Source organism: Oreochromis niloticus, unplaced genomic scaffold (assembly GCF_001858045.2).
Source record: "Oreochromis niloticus isolate F11D_XX unplaced genomic scaffold, O_niloticus_UMD_NMBU tig00003078_pilon, whole genome shotgun sequence".
Taxonomy (NCBI): domain Eukaryota; kingdom Metazoa; phylum Chordata; class Actinopteri; order Cichliformes; family Cichlidae; genus Oreochromis; species Oreochromis niloticus.
This window is the reverse complement of record NW_020327780.1, coordinates 4017-20873: the sequence shown is the minus strand read 5'-3', so window position 1 is coordinate 20873 and position 16857 is coordinate 4017. Positions and strand designations below refer to the sequence as shown.

At 38.3% G+C, this 16857-nt stretch overlaps 1 long non-coding RNA gene across 1 annotated transcript; it reads left to right on the top strand.

The window, feature by feature from the left end:
• The first annotated feature begins 5201 nt into the window (after positions 1–5201).
• On the top strand, positions 5202–7974 carry LOC102077560 (uncharacterized). Its single transcript, XR_002060484.2, has 3 exons — positions 5202–5915; positions 7074–7102; positions 7533–7974. It is a non-coding gene; the product is annotated as an uncharacterized LOC102077560 (long non-coding RNA).
• Positions 7975–16857: the final 8883 nt, after the last annotated feature.

Here is a 16857-nt window from a genome sequence, read left to right as displayed (position 1 = left end):
TTTTATCTCTGAATTATGAAGACCTGCAGATTCCCCCATCTCTTCTGAACAAAACAATGTCAGAATGACTGTTCTAGCCCCTACGGTTAGGAAATTATGGCCATTTGTTTGAGGTGAATCCTGAATGTGAGAAATACACTGCAGAAAACTTATACCTCTCTCTGTCTGTGTGTGTAAGGGCTGATTACAGCAGGTGGAGCTAATTTAACTGACCTAGGTATACCAAGCCCAGACTCTTAACAGCCACTGTTCCCTTTGTGCTCTGTGTATGTGTATGTTTGTGTGTCAGTATCAATATTTCTCCCATGTTGAAGTATTACTCCTCCATAATAGTATTTCTGCTAAATCAAAGTACTTCTACTACATCTTTGTACTTCTGCTCAATCATAGTAATTCTGGGAAATCACAGTATTTTTGCCAAATCATGGTATTTGATCCAAATCATGGTTTTTGTGTCAAGTCATGATATTTCTGATATGTTATAGTATTACTAGTAGGTGGAGGTATTTCTGATATGTTATAGTATATGTGCTGAATATAGTATATCTGCCAAATCATAGTATTTATCCCAAATCATAGTATTTATGCAAAATTACAGTATTTCTGCTAAAAAGCAGAAATAGTACCTTTTAGCAGAAATTTCTGTCAAAAGATATTATTTATGTTAAAACATAGTATTTCTGCTAAATCATAGTATTTGTGCCAAATCATAGTATTTGTACTAAGTCATAGTACTTGTGCCAAATCATAGTATTTGTACCCAATCATAGTATTTCTGCCATATAATCGTTTTTTTGCCAAATCATGGTATTTTTTTGCCAAATCATGGTATTTGTGCCAAATCATGTTATTTGTGCCCAATTAAAATTTCTGTTATGTTATAGTATTACTACTAAGTCGTAGAATTTCTGTTATGTTATAGTATATCTGCTGATTATAGTATATGTGCCAAATCATAGTATTTACAGCAAATCATAGTATTTGTGCCCAAACATAGTATTTCTTGCCAAATCGTAGTATTTGTGCAAAAACATACTATGTCTGCTAAATCACAGTATATCTGTTATGTTATAGTATTACTACTAAGGCATAGTATTCTTTCAAAATCATAGTACTACTGCAATTTCATAGTATTTGAGTGAAATCGTAGTATTTGTGCAAAAACATACTATGTCTGCAAAATCACAGTATATCTGTTATGTTATAGTATTACTACTAAGGCATAGTATTTCTACCAAATCATAGTATTCCTTCAAAATCATAGTATTACTGCAATTTCATAGTATTTGAGAGACATCGTAGTATTTGTGCAAAAACATACAATGTCTGCAAAATCACAGTATATCTGTTATGTTATAGTATTACTACTAAGGCATAGTAATTCTACCAAATCATAGTATTTCTTCAAAATCATAGTATTACTGCAATTTCATAGTATTTGAGCGAAATCATAGTATTTGTACGAAATCATGGTACTTGTGCCAAATCATAGTATTTGATGCAAATCATAGTATTCGAACCAAAACATAGTATTTGTATGAAGTCATAGTATTTCTTCTAAATCATAGTATTTCAATCAAATCTCAGCAGGTGTGCTAAAACGCAGTATTAATGCCAAATCATGGTATTTGTACTGAAACATAGTATTTCTGCCCAATCATAGTATTTCTGCCATATTGTGCTATTTGTGGAAAAAAATAGACTGTCTGCAAAATCATAGTATATCTGTTATGTTATAGTATTATTACTAAGTCGTAGACTTTCTGTTTTGTTATAGTATATCTGCTGAATGAAGTATATGTGCCAAATCGTAGTATTTATAGCAAATCATAGTATTTGTGCTAAAACATAGTATTTCTGCCACATTATAGTATTTGTGTAAAACCAGAATGTCTGCAAAATCATCATATATCTGTTATGTTAAAGTATTACTACTAAGGCATAGTATTTCTACAAAATCATAGTATTTTTGGAGAAACATAGTATTTCTGGTAAATCATAGTATTTCTACTAAATAATAGTATTTCTGCCAAATCATAGTATTTGTTTCAAATCATACCATTCCAACCAAATCATAGTATTTGTGCCAAAACATTGTATTTGCACCAAGTCATAATATTTCTTCTAAATCATAGTATTTCAATCAAATCTCAGTAGTTGTGCTAAAACGCAGTATTATTGCCAAATCATAGTATTTGTACCCAACCATATCAGTTCAACTTATTTAACTCTTCTCAAGACCCCAACACCTCTTCTTCATCCCGTTTCAGCAGAATTGTGAGTTTTTTCATCCCTTTTCAGCACAAATACCAGCTTTTTCGGTTGTTTTTAGCAGAAATCTCTTTTTTAGCGGAAATTCTACTGATTCACCTGTTTTCAGTGCAACGTTCTACAACTTTCCCTCTTTTCAATAGAAATTCTGCTGATTCACCTATTTTAAGCACAATTTTCAGCCTTTCATCTCTTATCAGTACAAATCTCAGTATCTTCTGCTCATTTCAGAAGAAACCTTTTCACCTCTTCAGGACAAATTTGAACCTTCTTACCCCTTTTAAGCAGAATCTTTGCCTTTTCAACTCTTTTCAGCAAAAGATTCTGCTTCTTCACCTGTTTTCAGCAGAATTTTTCAGTTTCTTTACTGCCATACATTTTTTTGCAGCTTTTCATCTTTTTCAGTCATTTTCAGCAGACAGCTTCAGCGTTATGGCATCCACACAGCATTTTCGCAGGAAATGCAAATTTTTCTAGTTCTTATTATTATTGTGTGGATGCTTTAGGCATCCACACTATTGAGTTCCTGTTTCTCTTTATTGTGTGGATGCCCTCAAGGGCTTCCACACTATTGAGTTCCTGTTTCTCTTTATTCTTTATTCCACTATATTCTAGTTGCTTCCGTACGTTTTTCGGTACGTAACTACTCCCACAGTTTTTATCCGATTTTCGCCATTCAAACTTTAAAAAATTCTGCTATTTCTGCTCTTTCCTGCTATGACTTTTGGTGCTCATAACTTTTATACTTTTTGAGATATTTAATTTTTTATGCAATATTTTTTGCCCATTTCTGCCACATTATCAGTGGGGTCACTAGTTTTCCTTGCCGGTTTGAGCTGTGTTTTAGCTCAGTGAGATAAGCAGCCGTTCTCAGACTGGGAGGCCGGGGTTCAAATCCCGCTTATGGCAACATTTCTTTCAGTTAACAGTTAAACTTTTTTAACTCTTTTCAACACAAATTTCTGCTTTTTCACCCCTTTTCAGCAAAATTTCCAGTTTTTTCACTACTTTTCAGCACAAATCCCAGCTTATTCAGCTATTTTCAGCAAAAACATCTTTTCAGCAGAATTCTGAAAAGGGTTCTGCAGAACTCTTTTTAGCAGAAATTCTGCTGATTGAACTCTTCAGCAGAATTTTCAGAATTTTCACCTCTTTTCAGCCCAAATTCTGCTTATTCACCTCTTCTGCAAAATTTTCAGCCTTTTCACCTCTTATTAGCACAAATCTCAGCTGTTTTCAGAAAAAACTCTTTTGAGCAGAAATTCTGCTGATTCACCTCTTTTCTGCAAAATCTTCAGCGTTTTCACCTCTTATCAGCACAATTCTCAGCAGCTTCTAATCATTTCAGCAGAATTGTCAGTCTGTCCACATCTTCTTTGTGAGAATGAGTTTAGGTCAGTGAGATGAGTAGCTTCCTTGAGCCCAGGAGGACCAGGTTCAAATCCTGCTCAGGGTGACATTTTTTTTCCACCACCATACAACTTTTTGCAACTTTTTATCTTTTTCAGCTTTTCAGCAGACAGCTTCAGCGTTAAGGCATCCACACAGCATTTTCGCAGGAAATGCAAATTTTTCAAGTTGTGTGGATGCTTTAAGGCATCCACACTATTGTTTTCCTGTTTCTCTTTATTGTGTGGATGCTTTAGGCATCCACACTATTGAGTTCCTGTTTCTCTTTATTCTTTATTAGTGTGAATGCTTGTAAAAGCATTCACAGTATTGTTGTCGTAATCTTTATTCTATTTTATTATTATCTATTCCGTACGTTTTTTGTACTCTATCTCCTTCAAAACCGTTCAACTTAGAAAAACCATTCAAACACCCTTAGATTCCTCTTCTTTTGGACATGACTGCTTGTATTTTTCTCATTTTTAACATTTATATTTTTAATTAGCATTCACAGTATTGCTGTTGTAATCTTTATTCTATTTTATTATTATTAGTGTGAATGCTTGTAAAAGCATTCACAGTATTGTTCTTCTAATCTTTATTATTCTATTTTATTATTATCTATTCCGTACGTTTTTTGTACTCCTACTACTTCAAAACCGTTCAACTTAGAAAAACCATTCAAACACCGTTAGATTCCTCTTCTTTTGGACACGACTGCTTCTATTTTTCTCATTTTTAACATTTATATTTTTAATTTTATTCAACTTTTTTCAACAAAAATTTCCCATGTATTTCAATGGGGAGACCCTTCAAATCCTCATTCAACTTACTCATTTTTAAACTCCTACTACTTCCACATACGTTGACATAGAGCCACCATTCAAACTTTAAAACGAAGACAAGACATTCAACTATTCAACTTGTATTTATCTTTTCAATATCTATTATACTTTTTCTTCAGTTCCAGTTTAAGTTTCATGATGATTTTTCAGCCATTTCAGAGTTTATAATGGGTGTGTATGGGACGGAATGTTGGGGCTAGAGTGAGACAGCTCAACTGCTAGAGTGAGAGGAGCGTAAAAATTAATCTTAAAATATTTTTTAAAACTGCTGCTGTGTCCACAGCGTTTGATCTACAGGTATAATTTTACCCTCAAAACGTAGCCATCGCTGTCCTCTTTCATCCAATGTGTTTACTATTGTAATAGGTGTTATGGTTCTTTCATAAATGTCACCAAAGCACAGCCTCCTCCCTCCAACTCCTCCATAGACTAATGTTAAAATGGCTCAGAAGGTTCGTTTGAAAATCAGAAGAGCATGGTGTTTTTACACTGTCACCACGTCCATATAATAAACTCCACAGGCATGAAAACTGAGAATTTGGTAGACTGGACATTGCTGCCGCTCACGGTGAAAGAATTTCGTCAATAGGACCTGTACTTTTCATTTGGGAAGGATTTGTTTGGGCCTGACTTTTCTGTTCATTTTAAGCAGCAAAAGTGAGGTGCATGTCTGTGCGTGTGTATGGAGCCATTGGGTGCAGTCACTATAGCAACCAGGCTCACACCTGCCTGCTTAACGAGCTCTCTCTCACTCTGCCAAGGTTAAACCTAAAAATGTCTGCTGCATCTAAGCAGTTGTAGTAGGATTAACTTTTTCAATAGGTACAATAAGACAGATTTGACAGGGGTCAGTAGTTAGTATATGCCAACTAAGTAGAGCATTGTGATTGGCACACAGGTTTTTCAGATCTGGGCAGTTGGAGTCAGTTGATGACTTTAAAATCATCCTTTCTGACTGGATAATTAAAGCTTACAGCATCTACCTGTCTGTAGTTGATTTTCCCACATTTTAACTAATGTTTAACTAATCTAATCTCATTTAATGTCTCTGTTTATAGTCTGTATAGTTTATCTCCCCACTAACAAACTTAAAGTAGTCTTAAAATAAAACCCACATAACAGTTCAAGATGAAATACTTTTTATTTGCTCATGTAATGCCAGTTGCCATATTTTTCTGTATGTCACTCATTCGCTTATACAAAAAGTACCAATTTGTACACTAGTCTAGTGTATTTTTTCCCTCTATCTCTCTATGTCTCTCACATACAGAGACTAACACACAGACATGTATATACTCATTATTGCTGTTCAAATTGATGGTCAAATTTCCAAGCACCACCTGAACGCCTCATCTGTTTTCAACCCATCACTGGACCAACTGTCGTCATTCCGCTTTGCTCTCTGCTGTGGTAAGTACAGTACACTCAGTACTGCACTGTTTTATTTTTATGATGGTAAAAATACATGTTTGACATTTAAACTCACATATCAAGTCCAACAGAGTTTAAAAGAGTTCAAAGAATAAAGAAAGAAAAAAAAGAATAACCTTCACTATCATTTATATAGGTTTATGATGTTTTGCTGTTAGCAGCAGTGCTAACGCTAGCTTCAATACTAATGCTAGCAACGATGCTAATGCTAGCAACAATGCTAACGCTAGCTATAGTGCTAACACTAGTGTTAGCAGTTGTTAACTGACAAAAAGAATATTACTGTGATATTCCTGTGATATTTATTGGCGGTCAGTGAGACAAAAGTAACAAATGAGCTTTATTATTGCCATTGTGGCTTAGTTTTAACAGTAAGAGTGCTTTATGACTTTTGCTGTTAGTAGCCGTGCTAACGCTAGCTTCAATGCTAATGCTAGCAACAATGCTAACGCTAGCTATAGTGCTAACACTAGCCTTAGCAGTTGTTAACTGACAAAAAGAATATTACTGTGATATTCCTGTGATATTTATTGGCGGTCAGTGAGACAAAAGTAACAAATGAGCTTTATTATTGCCATTGTGGCTTAGTTTTAACAGTAAGAGTGCTTTATGACTTTTGCTGTTAGTAGCCGTGCTAACGCTAGCTTCAATGCTAATGCTAGCAACAATGCTAACGCTAGCTATAGTGCTAACACTAACCTTAGCAGTTGTTAACTGACAAAAAGAATATTACTGTGATATTCCTGTGATATTTATTGGCGGTCAGTGAGACAAAAGTAACAAATGAGCTTTATTATTGCCATTGTGGCTCAGTTTTAACAGTAAGAGTGTTAGCGCTAGCAGCAATGCTAACACTAACTGAAGTGCTAACATTAGCAGGAATGCTAGCGCTAGCAGCAATGCTAAGACTAGTAACAGTCTAACAGTAGCGTTACATAAGCCTTACATAAGTGGAAATACTTCAGTTAATTAGTTTGAATTACAAAATGGCTGCTGTATCAGCTGGTGTGCTATATTACTCTATAATTACCCTGCTGACTAAGTTCAGTGTATCATGTCATGTGGGTTATGTATTTCTGTTAGTCTGATAACACTGTACAGACAACTAACATATTATTTCTCGTCTTACACTTTCAGGAACTTGACTGACCCCTGTGCTTTGCCTGGTAGGTGTGCACATACTGTAAGAGAAGTAGACCAAAATAAAAAAATAATCTGACTAATATAAGCTATAAAGTGATGGGTTCAAACTTTGTGCTAGACCTTTTAAACACAATTTTATAATAAATACACATAAGTGCAGCTTAACAATTGGGCTAAAATATTTTTTTCATACATTTTTGTAGTCACATTACATGTGAATAGTTAATGATTCACTCAATCATATTTGTATTTAAAATATTATTGCTGAATTTAATTAAATATTTATTCTTTTAAAAAGTGCCCAATTATGCAACTTTTTGCACATGGCAGCCAACAACAGTTTAGCTTGAATATTTGTTTTGTCCTTTTTCAGTAGTCACAATTAGTTCATACAATTACCATGTGATATCATTTTAATAAAATTATTATTTTTTTCTTCTTTTTTGTTCACAGTGTGCAGAAGAAGAACAAGGACCAGATCTCCAGTCTTCTCTCTCACATCCCAACCCCCCAACCCCTCTATCCTCTGTCCTGCTCCACCTGTTGTCTCTGCCTTCTTTCCATCTGTATTTCACCCTGTGGTTTGTGAGAAATTTTGCCAAACCAAGAATCTTATTGCGGTTTGATTTCAAAGCCGTGTCTCTCCTGCTCTGTCTGTTCTCTCTGCTAAATTTTCTCTCTACCTGTTTTTCACTCTTGGCTTGCTGCTGAAAAATGCCAAGCCATTAAAGCAATAAAGAGTGCATATATTGCCTCTACCTGAGAACAAACTGAACAAACAAAGAAAACTCTAATTCACGGTTTGATTGTGATTTCCCAGCCGTGTCTCTCCTGCTCTGCCTGTTCTCTCTTCTAGATTTTCTCTCTACCTGTTTTTCATTCTGGGCTTGCTGCTAAGTTGTGCCAAGCCAATAAAGACAGTACATAATATTCTCTCGACTGAAGAACAAACTGTCAAATGAAAGACAACTGTTTCAGACAAATAAAAACTGAAATATAAAAACAAAGACAACATCTCCTGGTGTGTGCCACTCTTATCTTGTGAACATATTTTCTGAAGACTAAGAAACACTTGCAGGTGTGTGAAAATGCCAAGGAAGCAGAAAAAGTCAAAAGCTGCAAAACAACGCTGGAAGACGTTCCATGAGATTCACAGTGTACCAATATGTGAACAAGCTGAGTGTGATTTTCCTCAGAGCTCTGCAGAAGACAGTGTGTCTGCAAAGACCAATTCTGACAGTGTCAAACAGGCAGGTCAACATGTTCCTGCACATGTACAACAGGTATCTTATGCTGATGCTGTAAAGAGTGGACTGCAGCATGAATTTAGTGAACAACATGAGGTGTCAAGTGCCCCACAGGTGGGTTATGCTGATTTGTTGAAAAGAGGCCATTACAGTGATGTGGCAGGACCATCTCATGCAGAAAGAGTGAACCTTGAAAACCAGCCCTCTGTAACACATGTCTGTGCATCTCACAGCCAGGCACATCCTAAATATGGAGACTCCAGAAACCACCAGTGCACATGTAACTCACTCACATTTCTTGCATTCCTTCATGAGAATGAAAACATGACTACAGCTGACCTTAATCTGGTCTTGGATAAAGGTGATGTGATGTACAAAGAGGCAAAGAAAAGATTCCCCAAGAGTATTCATTTGGCAACCGATGAGCTGCCAGACAAAGTTGATGCTCGCAGGTCTATGTATCATGTCGACATGACACAGCCTTCCCGGTATGGGACATTTGAAGAACCTCCAGAGGAAGCAGTAGATACCTTTCTCAGCTTAGAAGCAGGACTGAGCTGCCTGTTGTCAGATGTGCAGTATGCCTTACTGATTATGAGTGGATTGTGTATTGCAGTGTTCAGATCCACATCAGGCGAATATGGGTTCTTTGACCCACACTCCAGAACACCCAGTGGTCTTTCTCTACTACTACAGTCACGTAATCGTGGTACAGCTGTGATGCTGAAATTTACACTCCTCAGTGACATGATTAAGAGGCTACAAAATTCTTATGAAATGATGGAGATATCACCCTCTTGTAACTATGAGCTGAAGCCTGTGCAGTTCTACAGTATGAGCACAGTCAACCTGAGTGATACTATCACAGACACAGTCTGCAGACCAACAGCTGCCGCTGCTGTGGCACCTACTCACGCTGATACAACTGTTGATGAAGCAAACCCCTCTACTCCAAGGAGAAACACAACCACTGGTCTGACTGAGAACATCTTTTGTCAAATGTCCATTTGTACGCCACTGGTGAAACAAAAAGAAGTCCACATGACTCAGTTCACATCATATGAAGATCAGAATGAACCTCCTAATATACCAACTGAAGAACTATGCAGTGAATTAAATTTCTTTCCATCGAATGATGCTTTTTCATGTCAATCAAATGCTGCAATAACAAATGTTGCTGCCTGTGATCTTTCTGATATAGTTTTACAAAAACTGAAAAAAGTTAATAAACAACAAAGGCAAAAAATGAAAAGAAGATTAATGGCATCAGAGAAACCCAGAAATCAGAGAAAAGAAAACCAAAAAAGGAAAGAACGACAAAAATATGCTTCAAATAAAGAGTACAAAGAAAAGAAAAAATCTTGCACAAGCGAGGCATATAAAAACAATCCTGAAGTTAGACAGAAACAACAACGGTATGTTAAAAGACGTTACTGTGAGAATGTAGAATTCAGACAGAAACAACAACAGTATGTTAAAAGACGTTACTGTGAGAATGCAGAATTCAGACAGAAACAGCAACAGTATGTTAAAAGACGTTACTATGAGAATGGAGAATTCAGACAGAAACAGCAACAGTATGTTAAAAGACGTTACTGTGAGAATACTAAAGTTAGACAGAAACAAAAACAATATATTAAAAGACGTTACTATGAAAATACTGATTTCAGAGAGGAGAAAAAAAGCTATATCACTAAAAGGTATCGAGAAAGCCCAGAATTCAGAGAGAGACAGAGATCTCGAGTGACTCAGCGTTATGCACGTGACAACGCATTCAGAGCAAGACACAAACAACTGATGAAACAACTAATGCGAGACAGGTATCAAAGTAATCTTGCATTCAGGATTATGCACAACATGAGATGTGCCATGAAAATAAGAAGGAAATACAGATGGGTGAACAGACAAACCCAAGAGAGTGACAACAGTGTGATCAATGAGGCCATATCTGTGTTCAAATCACAAATCAAAGCTGGACCATCATACCCATGTACTGTATGTTTCAAGGCTTCATTTCCAAACCAAGTACGACCCTGCATAAGGTCAAATTATGTCAAAAACCCACATGTGGTTGCAACATGTTTGACAGGAAAGTTTGTTCATGTTTGTGATGAAAACTGCAGAAATGAGCAGTGCAATGTGCCTGATGAGAGAAAGAGAGAGTGGATTTGTCACACCTGCCACACTCATCTTAAAAATGGATTCATGCCAGTACTTGCTGTTGCCAATAAACTGGATCTTGCTGATATTCCAGCTGAACTGTCTGATCTCAACATCCTGGAGAGGCATCTCATAGCCAAGTGCATACCATTTGCCAAGATTATTCCTCTTCCCAAAGGCAGACAAAGAGCAATTAGAGGAAATGTGGTCTGTGTCCCATCAGAGGTACAGGAAACTGTTGAAGCATTGCCTCGATTAAGAATTAATTCTCAGGTCATGAGAGTAAAACTGAAGAGACGCTTGTCGTACAAAGGTCATCAGCTGTTTCAGACTGTAAGCTGGTCTAAACTTGTGCAAGCACTGCATAAACTCAAGCAGATTCATCCACAGTATAAGGATGTGAGCATCAGAGATGATGCTGAGCTGTGTGATCCAACACTTCCTGATGAAGATGATGAGGATGATGATGATGAAAACATGAATGAGGACGATTATGATGAGGCTGATTTAATGGAAATTGACAGCTGTGAGAAAAATGCACTGAGTGAAGCACAAAATAAAAATGAACAAGATATTGACATGTTATCCTGTGATGGTGAACAACCACATGAGCAGATGAGAGATGATTCAGAGCAAGCAGATGGACTGACTAATGGTGGTTTTGCACTCGAGTCCTGTTTGCAGCCCCCTGACGTGGCTGAGGAGATATTATGTTTCAGTGAAGGAATCTACTCTGTTGCTCCTGCAGAGAGAAACAATCCAATAAGTTTTTTCAAAACACCTAAACTGGAGGCCATGGCCTTCCCTGTGCAGTTTCCTACAGGCCAAAACACACTTGATGAAAGAAGGCTGATCAAAGTATCCCCCAGTGGGTATTTCAAATCAAGACTTTTCTGCATTGATGATCGTTTTGCCAAAGACACAAACTATTTGTTCTTTGCACAGTTTGTGACTGAAATACACTTGGCTACTTCCAGCATGACAATCCAGTTAAGGAAGGCAAAGCCTTTGACCAGAGATGGGAGAAAAATAACCTCAGGCATGTTACAAGATAAACATGAGGTGGAGAAACTGGTGCGAAATAAAGATGCAGTGAGATTCATGCAGCCTCTGAGAGGAACCCCAGCCTATTGGGAGAAAACAACAAGAGATCTTTTTGCCATGATCAGACAGTTGGGAACTCCCACGTTCTTTTGCACATTTTCAGCTGCTGAAATGCGCTGGCCCGAAGTGATTGAGGCAATAACAAGGCAGCAAGGTGAACAAGTGAATTTTGAAGGACTCGACTGGTCAGCAAAGTGTGACATCCTGAGAAGCAATCCTGTCACAACAATGCGCATGTTTGACAAGAGAGTTGAAGCATTATTCAGAGATTTACTCTTATCTCCTGCACAGCCACTTGGCAAAGTTATTGACTACTTTTACAGAGTTGAGTTTCAGCACAGAGGAAGCCCACACATACACTGCCTCCTGTGGGTAGAAGGTGCTCCTGTGTTTGAGGAGGATGATGAGCAAACTGTTGTGGATTTTATAAACAAATACATCACAGCTCAGCTGCCTGATCCACATAAACAACCTGAACTGTACAAGAAAGTTACAGAAGTGCAAAAACATAGTAAGAACCACACAAAGACGTGCTTTAGGAGTTTAAGCTCTGGGTGCCGTTTTGGTTTTCCCAAACCACCCTGCAATGAGACAATGATCACAAGACCCAGTGAGGATGATGAACTGGAGGTAGAAACAGCAAAGAACAAGCTCAGACCACTGAACCAGCTACTGAATGAACCTGAAACTGCTTCCATGAGTTTAGAGCAGCTCTTGGCAAGATGCAAGTTGACGCATGCAGAATATGAGCGATACCTGAATAAAATGAACACAAGGAGTACGATCATACTAAAGCGTGATCCAAAAGACTCTTGGATAAATGGCTATAATCCATATCTGCTTGAAGCCTGGAACAGTAATATCGACATAAGCTTTGTTTTAGATGCTTTCGGCGCTGCAAATTATTTAATGAAATATATATCAAAAAAAGAGGGCGGGCTATCTGAGTACCTGAAAACTGTCATTGAGAACTCCCATAAGGACAGTGTAAATGAGTGCGATGAAATGAGAGCCGTCATGCAGGCATATTCAAAGAAGCGAGAGATCAGTGCACAGGAGTGTGTTGCTCGTGCATGTGGTCTTCACATGAAGCAATGTTCACGTGCTGTAATATTCATACCAACTGATGATAATCCAGTGAAAATGAGTCGTCCCCTGTCAGTTCTGGACAACACAACACCTGAGTCTTCCAATGTTTGGATGACATCTTTGAATGACAAATACAAAGCCAGACCTGAAACTCCAGAGTATGAGGAGATGTGCATGGCAGACTTTGCTGCTACTTGCAGGATTGTGTATGGCCAACAGACGAAAGGTAAAGATGTTTTGCCCCTTCTCAATGAGATGGGATTTGTGCAAAGGCGCAAAAATGATAAGCCTGCTGTCATCAGATTTCACCGCTGCTCACAAGAAAAACATCCAGAGCAATATTACGGAAGACTGCTTAAACTGTACCTTCCTCATCGTTCAGACCATGAACTGAAAACACCATCTTTGCCAACCTATCAGGCTTTCTATGGTGCTGGCTGTGTACAGCTACCAGGTACTGACCGTCTTGAATACGTGCAACACATTGTCAAAAGAAACAGAGAAAAATATGAGAAAAACAGTGAGGAGATCGAGAGCGCTGTTGAGGAATATGAGCAGAACAGAGGTGTGACTGACGAATGGTGTAATCTGGCACCTGAATCAGATCTCGTAAGGTTGCCACTTGTTGAACAAGAAAGAGAGCGAGACAATGAAAATGAACAGGAAGATGTGCCCGACTACAGCCGTCAGGCTGATGCTTCAACAGAAGTCAGAGCCATCAGGGAGCCCCCTGCTATTGATCCCACATTGTTACGTCAGATGTTTCAGAATCTGAATAAGAAGCAAGCCTGCATATTTTATGCAGTTAGAGACTGGTGCATTAAAAGAGTCTGTGCTCTGAATCTGGAGCAGTTTTTCTTTTATATTAATGGTGGTGCTGGAACAGGAAAATCACATCTTATCAAATGCATCTACTCAGAAGCATCTAAGATACTGAGCAAAGTGCCCAGATATGCAGACGACGTTGACATATCAAAACCCACTGTCCTGTTAACTGCTTTCACTGGGACTGCAGCTTTTAACATTTCTGGAACAACACTGCATTCTCTTCTCAAGCTCCCTAGAAGCTTAACACCTCCCATTCAGGGACTTGGCAATCAGCTGGATGAAGTCAGATCAGAACTTTTGAATGCTGAAATAATCGTCATTGACGAAGTGTCTATGGTGTCAAGACATCTCTTTGCATACGTAGATGCAAGACTCAAACAGATCAAAGGGAGTCGGAGACCCTTTGGAGGAATGTCAGTCATTGCTGTCGGAGACTTCTATCAGCTACCCCCAGTGCGACAGTCTAAACCTCTCTGTGTGCACGACCCGTCCGAGATCGACCTGTGGCGGGAGCATTTTCAGATGATCACTCTGACTGAGATTATGCGTCAGAAAGATGATGTTGTCTTTGCTGAGATGCTGATCAGAATTCGTGTGAAAGGAAAGTTGGATGAGCTTTGCGAAGCAGATAGAAATTTGTTGTCACAGGCCATAACTGAACCAGCCCTTTGTCCGACTGATGCGTTGCACATTTTTGCAACTAACAAAGAAGTGGATGCACACAACTCTGCAACACTGGCTCTGCTCCATACTCATATCATTGACATCCATGCAGATGATTATAGAAAGGATCCTAGAACTGGCAGAATGGCACTTCAAGACAGACCATTCAAAGGAGGTAAAAACGAGTTACCAGACACACTGAAAGTTGCAGAAGGAGCTCATGTCATGCTCACCAGAAACATTGACATACAAAGTGGTTTGGTTAATGGAGCTTTTGGAAAACTACTTAGAGTAGTTCACTCTGAAAACAACCAACACATCATCAACCTTGGACTTAAAATGGATAATGAGACATCTGGAAAGAATAACCGCACACCAGCAGACGACATGGTGTACATTGAGAGAGCAGAGGAGAATCTAAAGCAGAAAGGAGTGGTACGAAGACAGTTCCCAGTGAAGCTGGCCTTTGCATGTACAATACATAAGGTACAGGGTATGACAACCACATCAGCTGTTGTCTCTCTTAAGAGCATTTTTGAGCCCGGCATGGCCTACGTAGCTGTCAGTAGAGTGACGTCTCTCAGTGGACTGTATCTTCTTGATATGGAGGAGAAAAAATATTCACCAACCCAGAAATCACTGCAGCGCTTGAGAACATGAGACAAGCCAACCTTGATGACATGATGCCTCTTCTACACGTGAGACAAACACTGAGCAGGTCAGACGTTTTCACCATTGTTCATCATAACACAGAGGGACTGCCAGCTCACATTAATGACATCAAGAGTCACCATGAATTGTGTCTAGCAGATGTTTTGTGCCTAACAGAAACACACCTGCGGGGCTCTTTTGTCGCAGAGAATCTCCACTTGGAAAATTACAATTTGTTCAAACGCAACAGACACCTGTCCTACACAAACTTTCCCCAGATGGCAAACAGAAGTGGTGGTGGAGTTGCTGTTTATGTGAAAAGTGACATTCAAGTGCATGAAAAACAGTACATCCATAATGTAACTGACCTTGAATTTCTGGCTTTAAAGGTTGAAGCACCAGTCAGTGCTCTGATTGCAGTTGTATACAGACCTCCAGACTACACTCTGAGGCCATTCCTGAAAAACCTGGTAAGCCTATTAGACTCATTAGAGATCATGGACTGTCATCCCATCATAGTGTGTGGTGATTTTAATGAGAATGTTTTATCCAGTGCAAACAAACCAATCCTGGAGCTGTTTGAGTCTAGGGGATACGCACAGGTCATCACTGCCCCTACCACAGAGAAGAACACACTGCTTGACCTAATTTTCATTTCTCAGCCAGAGCGATGTCTCCATTCTGGAGTTATGAAGACCTACCATAGTTAACATGACCCTGTATACTGTGTATTGTCCTGTGATGATTCATGATCTAGATCTTTGACTACAGTAAGTAATTTCTATATTTTTGAATGACTTAAGAAAGTAGAGCGATATTTAAAGGTTGACTTAAGAAAAAACACCCTGCATTGCGGGATAATGTTTGAATTGTTTACATAAAATACAATTAAATGAATTAAGTAATGATATCAGTAAAATATGACAATTTTATTTATTACAGAAAATCTAAAAATCAGTAATCTATTAATGTCAGAAAAATCAAATATACCAGTTTAAAACGAAGAGTGTAGGCATATCCTCTCTGCAACCAGGCTTCAAAATCCTGCCAGGCTGCCCCAGTCTCACTGTGGCTGGGAGGGAGGGAGGGTGGACCAGAGGATTGCCCACACAACACATAAATGTTCAACAGCTTCTTCATCGTTTCTGAGAGAACAACACAGACTAAAGGTTGCTTTTTTTTAAAAAAAGAAAAAAAAAAGAAAAATCTAATTACAGCAATAATGACAATTAAGCCAGTTTATCTGTGCCTCTATTTTGAAATACTATTTACAAAAGTGTTATTGATTTTGGTTTGTTATAATCTTTAAACTTTTTCAAAACTATATGATTATATTTTTGGACAAATCTTTCGATGAAACATACATTTTTATGAGCTTTTATCATGTTTCAGCCAGTGCATTTATCAGGGTGGGTCTGGGTCTGGATGATAAATGCACTGGCTGATAACTGCACATTTCTGGCCAGAAATGTTTCAGCAGTGTCACATATGTACTACATATGTTACACTTGTTTTTTGTTACCAGCTGATACCCTACATTTGTATAGACATTGGATGGTGTGAGGCTGGGGAGTTGAGTGGAGTGGGTAGGTGGGAGTAGAATGGGGGGTTACGGTGGGAGGTTGTTAGGTTTCTTTTTTTTTCTTTTTTTTGTTAAGAGAGACACAGTCCTCCTGTGTCTTCTCCAAGCTTCACATGTAAAATCCAACAGTGTGAAGCACATAGCAGCCAGAAACTGTAATGCCACAGATCAGAGAGGCTTCATCATCACCATCTTCGCCATACGATCAGAGCGTGAGACTTCACATCTGGAGCACAGGAGAGATTCTGTGATAAATCCTCCTTCTAGCTTGTCCCACAAGCAGTCGGTGAGATTTACTCACAACAAAAAGGGTTAATGACATTATTTCCATGAAAACATGTATTAATTCTTTGTAATGTGTTTAAATTGTGTTTTCACTTGACCTTAGGAGTGTTAGAGTGTATTGTAATGTCTGTACTTAGGTTTTTCCCTCTGTGATCCATCCCCTTCAGAT